Source organism: Camellia sinensis, chromosome 3 (assembly GCF_055761805.1).
Source record: "Camellia sinensis isolate YWXY chromosome 3, ASM5576180v1, whole genome shotgun sequence".
Lineage (NCBI taxonomy): Eukaryota > Viridiplantae > Streptophyta > Magnoliopsida > Ericales > Theaceae > Camellia > Camellia sinensis.
The window spans coordinates 33,335,107-33,355,736 of NC_138963.1; the positions used below are offsets into that span (position 1 = coordinate 33,335,107).

The window sequence follows — 20,630 nt, forward strand, 5'->3', positions numbered from 1 at the left end:
TCACAGCGCCACTCGGGCCCGCATTGTTGTTCCGGTTGAATGTTCTCCGGGGTTGCTCCCGGTCTTGGTCTATCAGACCTTGTTTCATGGCATCCTCAATTTGCACCACCATCTCGTGTAAATCTGAGAAGGTGGGAAAGGGGATTACAATCATTCTCTGCATCAGCTTTGGTTGGAGATTGCGCACAATCATCCGGATTTGATCTTTATCGGTGGGCCTCAAGGTCATCATCGACGCCTTTGCCCTCCACCGGGTTACAAAATCAAAAAAGGTTTCCTTGGGCTCCTGCCTTGTCGTCTCGAGATCACGAGTTGTGACCTCGATTTGCGTGTTATAGGAATACTGCGCAACGAAGGCCTCGGCCATCTCATCCCAGTTCCTCTTTACTTCATCTTCTAGCTTTGCATACCAGGTGGCGGCAACACCTGACAGAGTCTGGCCAAATAGTGAGAGTTTCTGAGGTCTAGTCAGGCCCATTGGCCTCAGAATGTTTGAAAATAGCCGAAGATGAACCATGGGGTCGCCGGACCCATCAAAGCGGTCGATTTGCGGCATTTTGAACCTATCGGGCAATGTCACGGCTACATCGGTATATCCATCCCCGATGTCCGGAATAGCTTTCACCCCTTGCGATTTCTTGAAGAGCTTCTCAAGTTTGCTCAATTTCAGAGCTGTGTGGTCAATCTCAAACTCAAAGGGAGAGTCCGGATGATTGGGTGTATTGGCCTTGGACAGTTGTGGCGGAAGCGGGAGCGGAGCTGGCCCCGTTAGGGGGTTCGTGTCCTCTTGTAGGTTCTGGATAGTCGGCAGGGTATTCAGGTTGTTTGGCGGGGCGTTCTGAACAGTGGGTGTCTGCTCAAGTAATGGAGCCCCTGGTGGAGGAGGGACTTGATGTGAAGCAGACGCTGTATTCTGTTGTTGCAGTCTGGTAATCAGCTCAGCCTGCTGGGTCATAATCTCGGCCTGTTGCTTGGCGAGTTCATCTCGGCGAATGGCATCCTGCTGCATGGCCCGCATGGTTTCTTGCATTTGGCGCACCATCTCCTCAATTCCTGTTGGTGCTGCCATACTGTTTTGATTTATCTGAACTACCGGCAGATCTATCTCTACAGCAACAATGGGGATCTCAATCCGACTGTCCACTAATGGGGGAAACCACTGTTCTGGTGATCTCTGTTCAGATACACTGTGCTTTCTCTGCCTTCTTCTGATAACAGGGGGTAGAGAATGGAACACTGGCTGTCCGTCAATTAGATCCTCAGATCGATTGAGTCGGCGACCTCGTATCCAAAGTGCTTGGGGGGTATCTGCTGAGTTTGAAGCAATTGTGCTAGAACTGCCCTAGACAAAAGATAAATAAAGCAATAAGGAAATAAATAAACAGATAAACGGACAGCATAACATCGTAAAGTAAATGCATGACACACAGCCGGGCATAACAACACACAATTGGTAAGCTAAATATACACTGTCCTCAAACACTGATTATTATCCCTGTATCACTGTCCCCTAAAACTGAATCTGATACCCGCAGATAACTGATTCTCAAATACTAGTTGATGCCCGCAGGCCTGATACCCACAATGCTGAACTGATGCCCGCAGGCCTGATACCCACAATACTGAACTGATGCCCGCAGGCCTGATGCCCAAACTCATATACTGATACATGCATTCCTGTGGAGACGCACTCTAAAGCACATAACAGATAAGTGAGAGCCAAAACACCCCTATGTTGGGGTAGGGTTTCCCTGTCCTATTTTGTCAGGAGCTAGGGTTTCACTACGCACGCAGCGGTTTTCAAACAACCTATAAACGGGTGAGTAACCTGTCCTAGTTTGGAATGGTCACTATGCATCCGAATATGCACTAGGTCGAATGGTCAAAGAGGGTGCCCCGGTAAAACCGGGGTTTGTGTTCCCATACTGGCAGAGCCTACAACCGGTCAGCCTTATGGTCATGCCTTGACATGACAAGCCTCCGGCAAACCGTTCAGGAATAGCAGATGGCAAACACGGTGTCCTAGGCGCACCAATGCACATGCAATGCGAAGAAACACGGAAGTGTAGTCAAAAACAGATATCATGAGTTCGAGTCAAGTTCTCTAAATCCCCAGCGGAGTCGCCAGAAACTGTAGACGTCCCCGAACGCCCCGGGAGGAACGAGCTCCCGTTCTGTTCATTTGGGGTCACTACAGCTCAAGGACTCTTAAATTTGTCACGGTTCTAAATCTAAACCAAAGAGTCCAAATCCGGCAAATCGTTTTGAGAAACAGATTTTTAAAAAGAAGTGCCAAACATGGACTGCTTTGCCAGATACAGAGTCGCCACCTAAATATTTTATTTTTGGGAAATTTAGGAAACCCTGACTCGGTGCCAAAGGCCACGTGTCCGTCATCACCAAAGTTGCCTCGGCTCGGGAACTTGGGTACGATTGGGGAAGGTCACTTCGTGAGCACCCCCGCTTGCCCGGTCAGAGACCGGCCTCTACTAATCATGATATCTATTTTTGAAAACATTGTATGTTCTTATTCCGGTTATTAGCCTAGGTTACTATGTGATGCGCACAGCATACAAGTATAGACTGAGTCGCCTAAATTGGAACAAAACATTTCATGTTTGTTTGTTTTGAAAATGGTTTGATGGTGCTACCCGCAGGTAGGCTAAGACGTGGATTTGCCACCCTCGGGTGGGCTTAGAAAACAATGGTTTTGTCACTATCTAGTGGGCTTAAAACAATCATTTGATGAATTGTTCCAATCCAAATAGCCCAACCTTCACCCACAGGCATTCAGACAGTTATATCACATAAGCAATTAGCCTCATGGTAAGCATGCTATTCATGGCATTCACTCACACGCATGCAAGGATGCTAAAGCATTAAAACTCACCGAGTACTCCAAGCCAAAACAGAAACTACATTAGAAGTCATGCATGATCCTAAGTATACAGAAATGCCTAATGCAACACATGCAAAAATGCAAACTATAGCAGGCTCGGCTATTTTAAACATGGCATATGAAATGCTACAGCTAACATGTATTCAATTTGGAATTGAAATACAAATGCAGTTAGTATGATGCGCCGAGCCCGGTGCATGCAAAATAGATGAATGATGCAAACATGCTGTCATACTGTATGCTAATTGAAATATGCCCTAATCTAACCATCATAAGCAGGTAAATAAAAGGGAGAAAGACGTGGGGTTGGAAGACATACAACACACACACGCACACTTATTACAATTATGCCCTCGCACAGAGGGTCCGAATAAATATACAGTCCCAAATAAAAGAATATTACAGTCCAAATGTTACAGTCCAAATAATGTACAAATTCCTAATTAATTAATCAAATTAACTAAGAAAGCTATAAAACTGGCGTGCAAGCCAGGGACTGCCTTGCTCCTGATGAATGATGCATGTCTGGGCTGCCTTGCACGGAAATCCACTGGGATGCCCCAATTAGCCTCTATTTACACCTTTTCTTGAAATGCGTGCCAAACTCCAAAAAGTTGCTGATTCTTCATTTTGCTGCAACAGAGAGCAGGAAAGGGACATGGCAGTGTATTTTCACAGATATATGCACGTCTTGATCCTCGTGCCACCAATCACGCATATCGATGCATGATGGCAGAGGAGTCGAAATGTGCAGCTCAATATAGAATGAATGCACGTGTAAACACAACAAGAACCTAACTCCATCATGGGTAATCCGGAGTGTCGGTGACTGGGAATTGAGACACGTTCCGTCACTTGGAGTACGAAACGCACCTCGTTTCCCGTGCCCGGGCTAACTCCTATCCCGAACACGATGCAATATGCATGATACGCATGAATGCAACTAAGATACAGCCTAGCATGCACAATGCTATGAAAATGAGATGTCTCGAAATGCGTGCACACGGACACGTAAACCGAGGAAAATGACTGAATGCGATCTAAGATACAACCTAGTATGCATTATGTTGTAAAAATGAGATGCCTCGAAATGCGTGCACACGGGCACGCAAACCGAGAAAATGACATACGCAATGTAAATGACATGGAAATATGATATGGGCTTACACTAACATGAGAGAGCCTCAGCCGCACTCACATAAGAGGCCGATGGATGAAAATGAAGTGCCTAGAAACGCGTGCACACGGGCACGCAAATCGAGGCAATGGCATATGCAATGCAATATGGCTAAAATGGCATATAGAATGCAACATGGACTTATCCTAACATGAGAGAGCCTCAGCCACACTCACATAAGAGGCCGATGGATGAAAATGAAGTGCCTCGAAACGCGTGCACACGGGCACGCTAATCGAGGCAATGGCATATGCAATGCAATAGCATGGAAAATGATATGCAAACATACTAATGGAATTTCAGCACTGAAATGTGGGGGAAAACAGCCTCGAAATGAGGCGAAAGTGCACCCGATGCATGGAATAGCCCTGAAGCATAAATTTTGACACCCGAAATGGCCTATAGCTATACCAAATATGCACAATATGGACATGCAATGAATAGAAAGTAGCACAGAAGCCCCAAAATTAGCATTTTACCAGTACAAATCATGGCCAAACAGCAAGCAAAGATAGGGCAACAATGGCATGCAAAAATAGGGGCCAAGAGAGGGCAATGAAACAAGTGGTATATGAAAAACCCAAACTAAAAAATGCCCTTCTACAACACTAAAGAGGGACCAAAAATATGCACATTTACAGTTTATGGCAGCCCCAAAAACAGTATACAAACATGCTAGAAATGCAATGCAAAATGAGGCTCAAAAGTGGCTATAACACAAAGTATACAAAATATTTAACAAACAGCCAAAGACCCTTAATGAAACATGACAAGGGGGTCAAAATATGGCTGTTTTCAGTTTGGACCAAAGTCCAAAAACAGCAACATCAGGGGCTGCCAAAGCATGCAAAAATGGGGACCAAAAGAGAGATATAACATGAAGTGTATAAAATATACCTCAAACCATGAAAGGCCCTTAATAAAACATGAAGAATGGGCCAAAATAAGACTATTTTCAGTACTGTAAAAAGGCCAAAAATAGAAGCACAATGGGCTGCCAAAGCATGCAAGAAAAGGGGACCAAAGAGGGATATAACATGAAGTGGCAGATGGAGGTCCCAAACAGTGATGAGCCCTTCTTTAATGTTGAAGAGGGGCTCAAAATAAGCCTATTTAAAGTTTACATCATGCTCCAAAACAGATCACATATAGGCTAAAAACATCATGCAAGAAAATGGCATTCAAGGAGGATATTGAAGCAAGTGCAATATGGGGGCCTCAAACAGTGTTGAGCCCTTAAGAAAAAGTGAAAAAGAGCTCCAAATAAGGCCACTTTCAGTTAGGGCCAGAGCTCAAAACAACAAGCATATATGGCTTAAAAATGACACAAGAAATGGACCAAAGAGGGGGAAATGAAACTCACCCTTGAAGACAAGTCTTTGGTTGCTTCTTGGCTTGAGAAGTGATGCCTCCTAGCTGCTGGAAAGCCTCTCAAGCTGCTGGAAATGGAGTAGTGGTGGTGGTGCTTGGTGGTGGTGAAGAAATGAGGTAGAACTTAGGAGTTTTCAAGGAAAAATGAGAGAGATGGATGGAGATATGTATGTATATGCTTGAAGCAATTTTTCTAACCCCTAATACAAGAGATGGCAGCTGGTTATATGGACCAAAGAGAGGGACCAAAGGGAGGGAAAGAGTGGGGGAAAAAAGACCAAGTTCTCCCCCAACAGCTGTCCCCCGGATTGAGATATTTTCTGGGGGAAACAGCTATACAGCTGTAAAGTGCACTTTGTGAGGATCATGACCGGCCAGCTTTTGGAGTTGCAGGTGGCCGGCCGGCTACCCCCCATGGCCGACCGGCTAGGGGTCAAAAAGGTCAAGTTGATTTTCTGGCCGGCCACCACAAATAGGTGTCCTCCCAGGTGCCCTCAACACAACCCTATGGTTCAAAATTGGAAACTGCAAAACAGGAGAGAGAATAGGCCATTTTTAAGAGGGGTTCAAAAGGGTCAAGCAACATTATTGGCCGGCCACCAACTTTTAGGGTCCCCCCATGTGTGTACATCACAAATATGTAGTTAAAAGTTCAAGAAAATTGCCCAAGGGTGTTCAATATTGGCTCGGAAGTGAGAAAAACAGGCGCTGGGGGGCGAAAATGGAATATAACTAGTTGCTAAGGTAATTGATGGCCTCCCACCCTCCAGTGACCTTCCTGGTGATAAAACAGAGGTACCAGCAAAAAATGAACAAAAATCGATGCAAAACGAAAGTTCGGGGGCCAAAACGTGCAGTTCGGGGCCCCGAAAACTGCCTGTTAAACACCGAAAGTGGCATTCGGCCACGAAGTGGGTCTCTCAGACCTCAGTGTCCCTCAAAAGGGAGCACATAAGAAGTATGCTAAAAACCGAGGCAAACGGAGATGGTTAGGCGGTCCCGAACCGAGGCACACGGCCAACGGTCCCGAAAAACCGGAAACCGGGCTCCGAAATGGACAAAATGGCCTACAGCCACAAAATGTAGCCCACGGCCACTGAGAGATGGTCTACGGGACCTCTCTCTCCCCTCAGGAAAAGAAACAGAGAAAACCAAGTCTGGTTCGCAAACCGAGGCAAGGCGCAGAAGAGGGTTCGGAAATTCGGAGGCAGGGCGCACGGCCGCGACTCTGAGGCTTCTGAACGAGCACGATATGCAACGTCACTGAGCGCTCAATCAGTGATGTCTGAGTCTTAAGGTTGGTCAAAAATGGGGTGTCTACACGAATTGATACAGAACAGCCGGACAAGTTCTTCTTGCTCGGCTCAAGCCTTACAACCATAGAACGGACCGAGATGGTTGAGTTTTTGATGGCCAACATCGAAGTTTTTGCATGGTCGCCATACAACATGCCCGGTCTCGATCCTAGTTTTATTTGCCATCATCTCAATGTCTTCCCCGGTGCCAAGCTAGTTATTCAGCGGACAAGGAGATCGGCGCTGCATCACGCCAAGGTAGTTGCGGAGGAAGTCAAGAATATGCTGGAGGCACAGGCGATTCAAGAAGTGCACTATCCTCGGTGGATCTCAAATACAGTGGTGGTACCGAGGAAGAATGGAAAGTGGCGGGTTTGCGTTGATTACAAGACCGTCAACCGAGCTTGTCCAAAAGATAGCTTTCCTTTGCCTAGAATTGACCAGCTTGTGGATTTGACGGCTGGACATAATAGGCTAAGTTTCTTGGATGCTTACCGCGGCTATCATCAGATTGCCACGCATGGCCCCGACCGAGAAATCACCTCATGTACTACACCAAGGGGACTCTTCTACTACCGAGTCATGCCTTTTGGTTTGAAGAACGCTGGGGCAACTTTTCAGAGGATGGTGACCAAGATGTTTGCTCCTTTGCTGGGTCGGACAATGAAAGCTTACATTGATGATATGGTGGTTAAAAGCCGACATTAGGTAGATCATTTGTCCGACTTGGCCGAGATGTTCGCCATTCTCAAAAAGCACAAGCTATGCCTGAATGCGTCCAAGTGTGCCTTCGGCGTGGGATCCGGGAAATTTTTGGGATTCTTAGTCACGAACCGAGGTATCGAAGCAGACCCTACACAAATTCAAGCCGTGCAAGAGTTAAAACGGCCTAGCTCGGCAAAAGACGTGCAGCATCTGGCCGGAATGACCGCCGCGCTTAATCGATTTATAAGCCGGTCATCAGATCACTGCCGCCCTTTCTTTCAGTCCTTAAAATCAAAGTTCTCCTGGGATGAAGAATGTGACCGAGCCTTGGCCAAGCTCAAGGAGTATCTTTCTTCAGCGCCACTGTTGGTCACACCGGAGCCTGGAGAAGAACTTTATCTTTATTTGGCCGTATCACAGCATGCAGTCAGTGTGGTGTTCGTCCGGGCTGATGGAATCAAGCACCTCCCCATCTTTTATGTCAGCAAAACTTTGCTACCGGCAGAGTCGAGATACTTGCCGTTGGAGAAGCTTGCTTTGGAATTAGTGATGGCTTCAAGAAAATTGGCACACTATTTCCATGCACATACTGTCATCGTCTTAACCGAGTTCCCCCTCAAAGCCTTATTCGAACGGGCAGACTTCTCCGGTCGGATTCTTAAGTGGGCGGTCGAGTTGGGACAGTTTGATGTGAAGTTCCAGTCGCGCACTGCTATCAAAGCCCAGACTTTGGCCGACTTCGTCGCCGAATTCTCACCTGGCACTCATCCGGTATGCCCGGTCGATATTACCATGGCAGATGATGAGATGCACGCAAGACCATCCGAGATACAACCAGTTGGTGGAGGTAGCGACGCGAAGTTTGCGCGCACCATTGAAGCACCCTCAGTTTGCACGGCTTTACCACCCGGTGATGCGATGACGAAGTTGAGTATCACCGACCCATCTGCTCTGTCCGGTCTAGCATCACCAAGGGGGGAAGAAATGGAACCACACAGCTCAGAACCTGCGGTCGGCATAGCACCGCAACCTGATGATTCGCCTACGGACTTGAGCATTACAGATCAACTTGCTGAGTCCGGTGCCGAATCATCAAGGGGGACTGAATTGGAACCAATCAACACAGAACTTGAAACCGCACAGCCGAGCAGTTGTGACCCCATCAACCTTCAAGCCTCTCAAGACCCCTCAGAATGCTGGAAGCTCTTCGTGGGGGAGATGTGGAAACTTTTTGTTGATGGTGCCTCGAACCGTCACGGCGCCGGGCTGGGTATAGTTTTGATATCACCAGATGGGTTGACAATTGAACACTCTATCACCCTTGGCTTCCCTACATCTAACAATGAGGCCGAGTACGAGGCGCTTTTGGCCGGTCTCAAGAGCGCGCTTCAGATGCAGGCATCAGAGTTAATGGTTTACAGTGATTCCCAGCTTGTGGTTAACCAAGTTTCTGGGGTCTACCAGGGCAAGGATGACAGAAGGATGAAGTATCAAGCTTTGGTCAGGGACCACATCAAGCAGTTTCAGGCAATCAGAGTCCAACAGATTGGCCGTGAAGAAAACAGCCGAGCTGATTAGCTGGCCGGCCTCGCTTCCATGGTAGATAGTACGTCCCCAAACCCCCTGTTAATTGACTTTCTTCCACGGCCAAGCATTGAAGACGCCGGGCAGACGGATGTACTCTGCGCCGCGCTAGGTCCTTCCTGGATAGACCCCTTAATCTTGTTCCTCAGAGACCGGACTCTACCAACTGACAAGAAAGAAGCACACAAAGTCCGGGTGAAGTCAGAGCGGTTTTGGCTCTCTCCATCTGATGCATTGTATAAAAAGTCCTTCACTGGTCCTTATCTAAAGTGCGTGCACCGGAGTAGTGTGGAGGCCTTCTTGTACGAAATTCACGAAGGCATTTGTGGCAGCCATATAGGGGGCAGGTCCTTGGCCTACCGAGCTATTTCGCAGGGATACTAGTGGCCGTGCATGCAGGCCGACACACAAAAGTACGTCCGCAAGTGCAAAAAATGCCAAAAATTCGCCCATCAGATCCATCAGCCTGCTAAGGAACTTCTTCCCCTCACCAGTCCTTGGCCCTTAGCCATGTGGGAGCTAGATATAGTGGGGCCACTACCAACAGCACCGGGCAACCGGAAATTCTTTATTGCGGCCACAGATTACTTCACGAAATGGGTTGAAGCTGAGCCCTTGGCAACAATCAAAAAGAAAGACGTGAAGCGGTTTGTCTGGCAGAACGTGGTCACGCGGTTTGGCGTCCCCAAGATCTTGATCTCTGACAACGGCACCCAGTTTGACGGTCGCCTATTCAGAGGATTTTGTGAAGATTTGAAGATTGAATTCTACAACTCCACTCCGGCTTACCCGCAGTCCAATGGTCAAGCCGAGGCATCGAACAAGACTATACTAGATGGACTGAAAAAATGGCTGGAGAAGGCAAAGGGAAAATGGGCTGAGGAATTACCCAGCGTCTTTTGGGCATACCGAACAACCCCGCGGCGATCTACCGGGGAAACTCCATTTGCTTTGGCTTATGGCATGGAGGCGGTCATACCTTTGGAAGTTGGCATGCCCACCCTAAGAAGCGAGAGTTTTGAGCCCGAACTGAATGCCGAGGCTACTGCCTTGGAGCTGGACCTAGTGGAAGAGCGTCGGGAGAAGACCCTCATCCATGTGGCTGCATACCAACAAGAGCTCTCAAAGAAGTACAAAAAGACGGTGCACCCCAGACCGTTCAAAGTTGGTGATTGGGTTTTGAGGAAAGTTATAGGCAACACCCTGGTGCTAGGTGAAGGCAAACTAAGGGCAAATTGGGAAGGACCCTACAAGATCACCGGTCTGGAGGGCAAGGGGGCTTACCACTTGGAGGATCTAGAGGGAAGAGCAATACCCCGGCCATGGAATGCGGCCAACCTGAAACTGTATTATTTCTAAGCTTTTGCTTTCTTTTCTTGTGCAAAGGAATTTTTTGGCTTGCACTTCAAAATGTAATTCTTTTTGTCAATATATAGAAGTAATTTTGCTTTAGCACTTGGACTGTTGTTTTAATGTAAAAACTGAGATGATTTACTCCGGTTGGAAGAGTTGGTGTTTTGTCTAACTTCGGATTCCCAACCGAGATGATTTACTCCGGTTGGAAGAGTTGGTGTTTTGTCCAACTTCGGATTCCCAACCGAGATGATTTACTCCTGTTGGAAGAGTTGTTGTTTTGTCCAACTTCGGATTCCCAACCGAGATGATTTACTCCGGTTGGAAGAGTTGGTGTTTTGTCCAACTTCGGATTCCCAACCCAGATGATTTACTCCGGTTGAAAAAGTGGGTGAGCTCAACTTGGGTGTTATGTTCAATTTTACAATTTATACTGAGATGTTTTGTTGAAAAAGGAACTAATGACAACCGTCCAAACACTTCATGAAATCAAAGCTTTTCATTGATAAAAAGTTCATACAAAAGGTGGGGAACTTAGCCCGGTTACATTTACAGAAACAGAAAAAAGAAACCTAAGCTAGGGGGGAGAGATCGGGGAATTCCTCATCAGCCTCCAGGTTGACCGTGGCAGTTGGGTCCTGGACACTGGTCCCAGTCTAGCCGGCCTGCTCCTGTTCGGTTTGATCCTCTCCAGCGTCTGCCTCGCCCTCTTCTTCAAGTCCTTCCTCGGCCTCAGCTTGCAGCGCGCTGAAGGTGTCATTGGCATATGGAATGAGGTAGGTCGATAAGAAGACAGCCGATGGAGAAGCAAACACGTCAGTGTCAGGACCCTGACCAAGCTGTTGACAGGAAGCCTTCCATCCAGCCTTGAAGTAAATGTCCTGGGTGGCAAAGACTTGTTTCTTGTAGTTTTCCTCGGCTTCGTTGAAGCCGGCGTTATTGGCGTCCTCGCAGTCCTTTTTCCTGGACTTCTTAAGCTCGTCAAGCTCGGCCTGGAGCCCGTCTTTCTCTTTCTCGGCTGCTTCGAGTTGACCAAGCAGCCTGTTGTTGTCGGAATTGGCGGCTTCGAGCGATGACCTTGCTCGGCCAAGCTCGGTTTGGAGGCTTTCGACTTGGCTGGCGGTATCACTCGCCTTCTGCCGAAGTCTGTGGATGCGCTCCATGACCAAGTGCTACTTTTGGATGGCCTGCAAAATGAGAATTTGATCAGAGAAAAAATCGTGCAAACACTTGTGAAAATTGAAGCAGAAGATTGAAATTCTTACCCTGGTCATGGACTTCACGGCGGATTTGACCAGCCGGGTGTCAGGAATGTGGTCGCTGCCAACCACGTCGCTGGGCAGCAGCAGAGCCTTTGAGAGGTCGAAGGCAAGCAAATGCTCCTTGTCGCCTTTGACCGAAGCATTTACCGGGATCTCTTTGCCCCGGTCCTTCAGCTGCGGCCGCCATGCTGGGATGGGGCTGACCCTGTCGATAGGTTTCTTGGTTGTCAGTTCGGCAACGAGCTCGGCAGAGGGATCTACCCGTGGTCTTTTGCCAGCCCGGCGTGTTTCTTGGCTAGACTGCCCGGCGGCCGGAGAAGCTAAGGTGACCACGGCGGTACTTGATTGATCGGCAGTCGGGGAGCGGGCGACGACGCTCGGTATCTCGGCCAAGGTTGCAGTGAGAAGGTTTTTGATTCGGCTTCTTTTGGCCATTTCTTGTTCGTCTGTCAACCGGATTAAGGGGACGTCAGGAAGGGTAGGGTCTGGAGGTGGCGATGGAGCACGGAGGAAGTCTGTTACTCTACTCCGGCGCGGAGCAGAGTACCTGTAGGTTGGGGTGTAACTGAGCAAATCATTGCAATCTCGGTGGGAATAGCGAAGCACGGTCCGAATTGCCTCTACGTTGGAAATTGATAGTTGGCTTGCAAGGCTTGGATTGCTGCAAAAGAAACAGGAAAACCGGTTAATTACAGAATAAAGAGGTAAGCTGACCGAGCAAGTTTGAGCGGCTTACATGAGGAACCGAAGTTCTTACTTATAAACCAGCCCGGTACCTCGGCTGTTTCGTAATTGCCCGACACCCAGAAAAAATCGTCGTCGTGCATATCTTTATCCGGGGTGCCGGTTACAATTTTCTCCTTGCTCGGTCTGATTTTCAAATAATAGGCTAGGCCGTCACCGGTGTGACCCATCGTGTATTGCTTCAATATCTCAACTTGACCTAAGTTGGTGCCTAGCCGATTGTTCAGTTCGTGGACGCCGTTGATAATTCGATAAGTGTTGGTGGACACTTGTGTGGGTGCCAGCCCGGTGCGGCAGAGGAACTCAGTGATAAGTGGGTTTAGTGGGAACCAGAGGCCTCCTTCGACGATTGACAGCACGATGAAGGGGCATTGTCCTGTTCTACCCCAAGGCGTGGTCTCTTCCTCTGCGAGCTCCAGGTGGACATCGGTCGGGATGCCGTACTCCTCCCTGAACGTAGCTAGGGCAGTCGGAGTATCAACGAGGAAGCGGAATTTCCCCATTGATGACCGGCTAAATTAGCTCGGCTTTGGTTTGGCACTGTCAGGTGATTTGTGGCTGCTTGGTCTTTGGGAGCCTCAGGATTGGACAGTGGTCCCCTTAGACTCTGCAGGAAAAGGAGGGCAAGTGTAAGAGGGAGCGCGGTCGCGCAAAGCGAGCTTGACTTTAGCTCGGTCGTCCAGAGTGCCAAACCACCTCGGTCGTAGTGGCTGACAAGGAGCTCGGTCGCCCAAGCAGGCCAGATTTTAGCCCGGTCGAGCGATCGATTCCTTTTGCTATCTCGGTTTTTGCTGGGGTTGAGACAAACATGTTATTTTCTCGGTTAGATTGGTTTTTTGGATCAAATGAAGACCAGGAGCCCGGTCCGCCCCAGTTCTTCAGTGTTCTTCTGGAAAAATGAAGAGCACCGTTAACAATGGAGGGTTTGGGATGGTTTTAGGTGCCCAAGGCCTAAAAGCTACAATTTCATGCCCTAATATGTAAAATATCAAAGAAAACGACAACAAAAGAGAAGTTTGAGGACTTACGAGCGTAGGGCAGAGTCCTCTTCTTCAAGCACAAACTCAGCGTTGGCAAGGAACAAGGGACAGGGGCTCTGTGAAGCTTGATAAGCAAGAGAGGCAATAAGAACGGAAGGAAGAGGGCAGGGGCATGTTTATAGGGGAAAAGAGACCGCCCAAATTCAAATTCTAGCAAAACGGTGGGTTGGCTGCTCGAGAACCAATGGCAGCCCGCCACGTGTCCCCATTAATGACGATGTCAGAACTGAAGAGACAGGTTGAAGAGTCGATGAGCCAACTGGGCTACGTTCAAAGAAGAGGACATCAACCGAGAAGTATAACCGGGCAAGTTTGCAGACAGTGATGTTAACTGGCCCGGTCGCCCTTTAGCATTCTGAAGGGCGACCAAATGTTATCCCGGTCGAAGTGAGTAATCCCAGTCACACTTTCGTGGACGGAATTAAGGGGCAATTGAGAGGGAGATTAATGATATAGAGTTATGCCGGACAGATTTGGGCCGGACAGATCTGGGCTGGACAGAGTTGGGCCGAGGATGTGTGGCCCAGTTTGGAAAGAAGTTGCTCGGTTAAGGCAACGCTTAGTTGGACCGAGCTACATGTTTGACGGAGGCGAAGCAAGTCAAGTTAAGTGACCGGCGCCCGGAAAGGCGTGGTCAACCGAGGTACTTGTTTGCACGGCTTTGTCGAGATGTTGCCTATCCCGATCCTTATTAAGCTTAGCTAGTGGAGTGCTTGGACATGAAGCACAGCACGACCGTTGGCGGATAAGATGGTACAGCTCGGCTGCTGAGCTCCTAGTAGAGTGAGCGGGCAGTTGAGATTAGGTGACGCTCAGCAGGATTTGTGCTGACAGATGGGATAACAGAGCCACGCGTCGAGAGACCATTGGGAGCAGGTTTGGGGTGCAGAAGGGTATATAAGCATGTCTGCGCCCCCCATGCGGAGGAGACGAACACTTTGTAAGGAACTCCTACACTCTAACACTCCTCTCTCTCTCTCTTTATCCTAAGGTGTGTGCTAACTTGACCGTCGGAGGGGTTTTCCGGCCACACACCGCTGGGTAGCTCATCGCCGTTGTGCTCGTAGGTCGATCGGACAGACAGGAACTTGGAAGAAAGGAATACGGGCTTGCCTGAATATTTTCTCCCCGTACAATATAGGAGAGTAATTATGAATTTCATTTTTTTAGTTAATTCTGTTAAATAAAAAATTCAAATAAGGGGGTATTTGTAATTTTTCAAACTATAGAGGATAATCTGTATTTTAAGTAAATATCAAAAAATATATTTATAATTTACCCTTTATTAAATATATATATATATATATTACCTGAATTCCAGCCCAACCTTTTTTAACATCTTCAATAGAAGTATCTGACTCATTAGCCCACCCCCACAAGATTCTCCGATTCTTTCCAGCATCGAAAAACGTCTTTGATGCATAAAAGTTTCCATAATCATATCTCAACCCGGCCCAACTATCAACGGATGTATTATCTGGTACATATTTATCAATCTTCTAGAAATATTTTCCAATTGTATAATGCTCATATCTTGTTTCATCCAGACTCACCTTTAAAACATGCTTAATATTTCCGTCAATCACAGAAACCTCAAACCCATTTTCAGAATCCAAAGATACCGGGTAAAAGTCAGGGCATTCCCACGTACCCGTCATGGCCGAAGAATGCAATGGGTATTGGGCCTTAGTCCACTTCATGAAGTCTCTACTCCGATACAAATGGGCCATCCCTCTATGTTTTCTCCTTTCTCCCACCAAAATCCTCCAATGCCCATCTTTGCCGAACCATGCAGTTGTCGGGTCACGAAAAGCAGTTTTATTCACACCGACCGGGAACACTAACGGGTTGTTGTTGGGCTTTATCCATTTTTGGAGGTATGGATCCGAATAGTTAGCGGGTATTGCATAGTTTTGGACTTGTGTGTTGTTTTTATCAATTATCCCAGTGTAGAGTATGATGGGCTTGTTGCCTGGGAGAATTGTGGCCGACCCAGACCAAGTGCCGTATTGATCGAACGGCTTTGAAGGGTAGATTGCTGGAGGAAGTGGCTTCCAATTGATGAGGTCCGTCGATACCGAATGGGCCCACACAATGTTGCCCCAAACTGCACCTTTGGGATTGTACTGGTAAAAGAAATGGTATATTCCATTGTAGTACATTGGTCCTGTTCACATTTAATTTACAAGAGATATATGTTGAAGTACAAAAAAAAAAAAAAAATTGAGTTTGATATTTATGACAAATGAACACTGAGTTGTTAATTTGGTAAATTTGCACTCTAATTTTTTAATTTTTTTTCAATTTAAACCATTCATTTATTTTTGTTTACATGAAATAAAATAAAAATATATATTTTAACTATTAAACTGAATATAAATGCTTAAAATATCATTTTTATTTAGTTTAATAGCTAAAATATTTTTTTTGTTGATTTTAATTAACAACATAAGCAGATAATTTAGATTGAAAATAAAATAAAAAATCAGGATTTAAATTGATAAATTTTAAATTTATTTTGTTAGAAAGGTTCAATTTTGTTTTGTTTTTGTTTTTGTTTTTTTTGGTGGTGATGAATAATCAAATTATGTAGAAAAACTCACCATTTGGATCTGTCGGTCGTTTGTAGCCCAAAGATGGACATGAAACGGAAAAAAAGGACACGCACAAAAAAAAAAAAAAAAAAAAAAAGTCAATCGTAATAATAATATATAGCTATAAGGAAACAATAATTTCAATGCAAAATCATCCAAATAAGGTAAATTCATTATAATAATCATGGGAAGCAATAGGAAAACAAGAATAACATAAGTGGCCTCCATCAAGTGAACAATAATAGAAATATATATATTTTTAAAATCCAAAAACCTAGGATCCAAGAACACAGTTATTAACTACCCTTTAATCACACTGGTTTTAGCGTTACCAACTACAAACTTTCTGTAATGGGTAATATCAATTATCCTATTTGGTTTTATTATCAACATTTCATTTTTTAAATATAACTAGTTTTATTTTATTTTATAAATAAAAAAAACACCAAAAACATATTTTCAAATATTATTTTAGCCAAAGTAAAGAAAAAACCATATGAAACATGGATACATTGAAAAATATGTCGTACCCATACCGGGTGCTTACCGGCATATAATATTTCGTATAGTACTTCTGCATAGGTACTGGATACACGAAACACGTATTCAAAATTTTACTTCTTCATTTTTGCCGTATCCAGACATACCTAGTATATACCCAAGCCGTACCGTACCTCAGTTGAAATAATATTTTCTTCTACTACAGAGATAAAACTCCTTTCACTAGATTTTTTTTTATATTTTTGTTTTATTCTTAGAATGATTTTAAAATTAAACTATGGTTTGTAAATTATTTAATATATTGACATTTAATTTTGATTTATACTTTTACTTTTAACATTAAACGTTAATTGTAGATTGAATCTTAACAAATTCAACCATTTAATTAATTTTTGCATTATTTTAAATTAAAAATAAATATTTTTTTACAAGCGTACCAAGACGTACCCGTACCCTATTATTTTTTAATTTTATCGTATCGACGTACTCGTATCGTACTAATTCCATTACTCATACCCATCCCTCATAGTCAGAAAGGCAGCCTTTAAGATATACCTACACTCTCTGAATAGAATAGTAGTAGAGAAAATGTATAAGTGACTAGGATAGTATCACGCCCCACTTTTTATTACTCGAAGTCGTTACCAAATCCATTAACTTAATTCAATTTCAAGGATAACATGCGGAAATAAACTCATACATTCAATCTGTAGAAGTGATTAACATTCTCTCATTCGTATGCAAAGTAAATATTACATGAACATACTTAATAAATTGTCCTTGGGCTTACATCACTTAAGGTACAAGAAGAAGGGTGTAACCCTTTCACAACAATGGCATTCCGCCAACATAACTGAGGCCCCGTGGCCAGTAATTAAGTAGATCCAAATCTTGCAGCCCAACCTGCTTAATACCTGAAAAGAATTCAACAACATGGGATGAACATATAGTCCAGTAGGGAACTCAACATGATCCTCAACAATAACAACTTACAGATAGCTATGATCATGAACACCCATTCTCATACTAAAATAGTAATGTGACAATTTATACAAAAATAACATAAGTAAGAACATTTCTTGAAAACAACCATTTCAATCAACGCCATAGGCGATTCATCTTTCCTTTTCTTTTCATTAATCCCCGTTCCCACTCTTTCATAACATTAACATTATCTTAGGAAATAATTTCACTAAGCCCACCACACTCTTCCATTTTCCAAACATACACAGATATGCTTTTCAAAGTATATGTTTCTTTAAAAAGTCCGTTCTCCTTCACACTTTCCAAAAGACAAATATGACATTTTGGCTTTTTCCCGATACAATCAACTCTATACAAGTACTGTTAAAAAAAAGAATAACAACTCACCAACGTGCATAAGATAAACCAATGAGGCAACTCGGCCCTCCAGAACCATAATCAACACAATCCATGAAATTCCCTAAACACACTGAAATATCAACAACAAAACTTTGCTCTACTAGCCATGTGCATAGTAAGCCAAAGATACACCTCTTCACAACAACATACCAGTTTACCAGGCGCTAGTTGGAAGGGTGTGGTACCTTAGATTCTCAGCGCAGTCAGTTTACCAGGCACTAGCTGGAAGGTAACGGTACCTCTGATTATCAGCGCAAGGTGTAATACCACCAATCGAAATGCAACAGGGCATAACCAACATGTACAACTTATATACATAAACCATCCAGGTACAAACAATGTGTTAAAGTATATGAACACATAGGTGTGTGGAGTTCATCCCCCATCTTCTCACACACACTGGAGTACAACCCCTCTCTCCTCCCTAACAAGCATACATATTTAATGCATCTCAATATTTCATCACATAAGATGTTCAATCAACAATGGTGTAATGCATACACAACAATTCAACACAACCACGTCATCCTCCACCGATGACCAAGGACAAAACCTCTAGATGCAAATATTTAGTACATCTATTAAAGACTCAATTACTATGAGACCACAAACCCGACAACACATCAACATGGTAGTTCAAGGTACAATTTCACACATTTGTGTGTTCAACACTCACGAAACAACAATCCAATTTTCATACGTATTTCAAAATATCTTTCCCAATTCACAAAACAAGTTCCATATCCCTTTTGTTTTCACAAAATCAACTTTGTCACTTTTGTTGTTACAAACCAAATTTATTCCTTTGTTTTACAAAGCCACTTCCATTGATATTAAAGTCATAACTCACATTAGTCCACTACATTCATTTCAAACCATTCCAAAGCCAAGTTAATCCCTTAGGCATTAACACATTCACCAAACCCACCTCAACAATAGAGATTTACAATATAGATTCACTATTCTCCATTTTAATTTATCAATCAAAATATGATTTAGGCCATTTTCTTCTATCAACTACAACATGCTAATTTACACTCCAATTAGCCCAAAACAACCATTAATGACAACATAACCATTTTTCAACACCCAACCCTAGGTTCCTTCACATGATTTCAACAAATCCAACATGGATATGATTTTTATGCAATACAAAATTACCACATGTCTATCTATAGACGAAGTATTGAAAAAGAACAAGGAGAATCCCTACCTCAAATGGAGAACTCAAATAGAGAAGACGACCCGAAATCAAAGTGCTCCAAATCCCAAATTTCTTGGATCACAACAAAGCCCTCGACGATCAACACACTTCTTACAAAGGCCCAAGGTGAGGAAAACACTCTAGTTAGATCAATCCTAAGAGAGAAGTTCGGTTTTAGAGTGAGGTGCTCTCCAATGGAGGTTTTGAAAAAGTAAGAGAGGGAAAGAAAATCAAAAAGTGATCAAAAAGGTGATTTCACGGACTGATATAAAAACAGGTCCGCTCGAGCGTACAACACCCCGCTCGAGCGTCAGACACAGGTTCACGCTCGAGTGTCCAAAGATCCACTCGAGCGCCGGATGCACTCTCCCAGAATTTTCTGTAGACGACCAAAATGCTGAGAGAAGGAAATTCACGCTCGAGCGTCCAAACCGCCGCTCGAGCGGAGAGACCAAAACTTGGGCAAAATTTCAAAGCTTTAAAACACAACCAACTAATTCCCAACTTGCCCAACACAACCCAAAACTCTAAAACAAAGAGTAAGGGATAGAAATGAGGATAAGACAACAACGGATCTACGGAACCAAGTCCGGATTACAGTTCAATAACAACAGGGAATACCGGGATCGCTATAACCTCCCCCCCTTAAAGAATTTCGTCCCCAAAATTAAGGATGCGCCAAAACACATAGCCAACTGATCACACAACACCAACACCCGGGTACTAGGAAAGAAACTACTCTCACTACAAACCTTTAATCCACTCTTACCAAGGAAGAGACTAACCAGGGGAACACGTTCCGAACGACAACACTGTAGGCATAAAAGCCATAACAAATCAACCCTTCTGAACCAGTTTACCATCATCTGACCAGCGCTTCAAGCTAAGTCACTACTCAACAACCATTACTCCAATAAAAGGATACTCAAGGCAAATCTTTCACATTAATATAAGGAAAACATTTTCTTGCTCATGAGACATTTCAAAATAAACCTTGCATTTTCAACGCAAAACTCAAAAACTTTGTATAAATTTTCTCACCAACACGATGTTGTCCAAAACACATAACCATGCACAATTTTTTTTTTTTTTTTTTTTTTTTTTGCCAAAATATTCATTTGGAATTCCTCTAAACCCTTGAATTAAATCAATTTCTGAACAACATCTTTAGGTGGCCCAACCACCAGAAAATTTTTGTTTTCCATTTCTTTCCAAAATAACATCATCAACCACCATCACTCACACAGTGATGCCATAACCAACACAAAACATAACATTTCTATAATAATAGCTAATAGAAATAACAACAGTACTATCAACACATAAGGCATAAGAAATTCATGGTTTTGCAATTTCATTCCGCCTCTCTTTACTTAACTTAGTTAAAATCATAAATATGGTTCAGAACCTGATCAACAATTTAAATGAGATAGTAACTCATATAAAACATTTTTTTCACTTCACAATAGATAAGCATATGAGCTATATCAGTCTTTCAACAGATACACATTTTGGTGC

General features: G+C 44.3%; 1 pseudogene; it reads right to left on the reverse strand.

The window, feature by feature from the left end:
* Nucleotides 1–15,592, reverse strand: part of LOC114300347 (beta-fructofuranosidase, insoluble isoenzyme 1 pseudogene) — a 40,642-nt pseudogene extending 25,050 nt beyond the window's left edge.
* Between the last annotated feature and the right edge of the window lie 5,038 nt (nucleotides 15,593–20,630).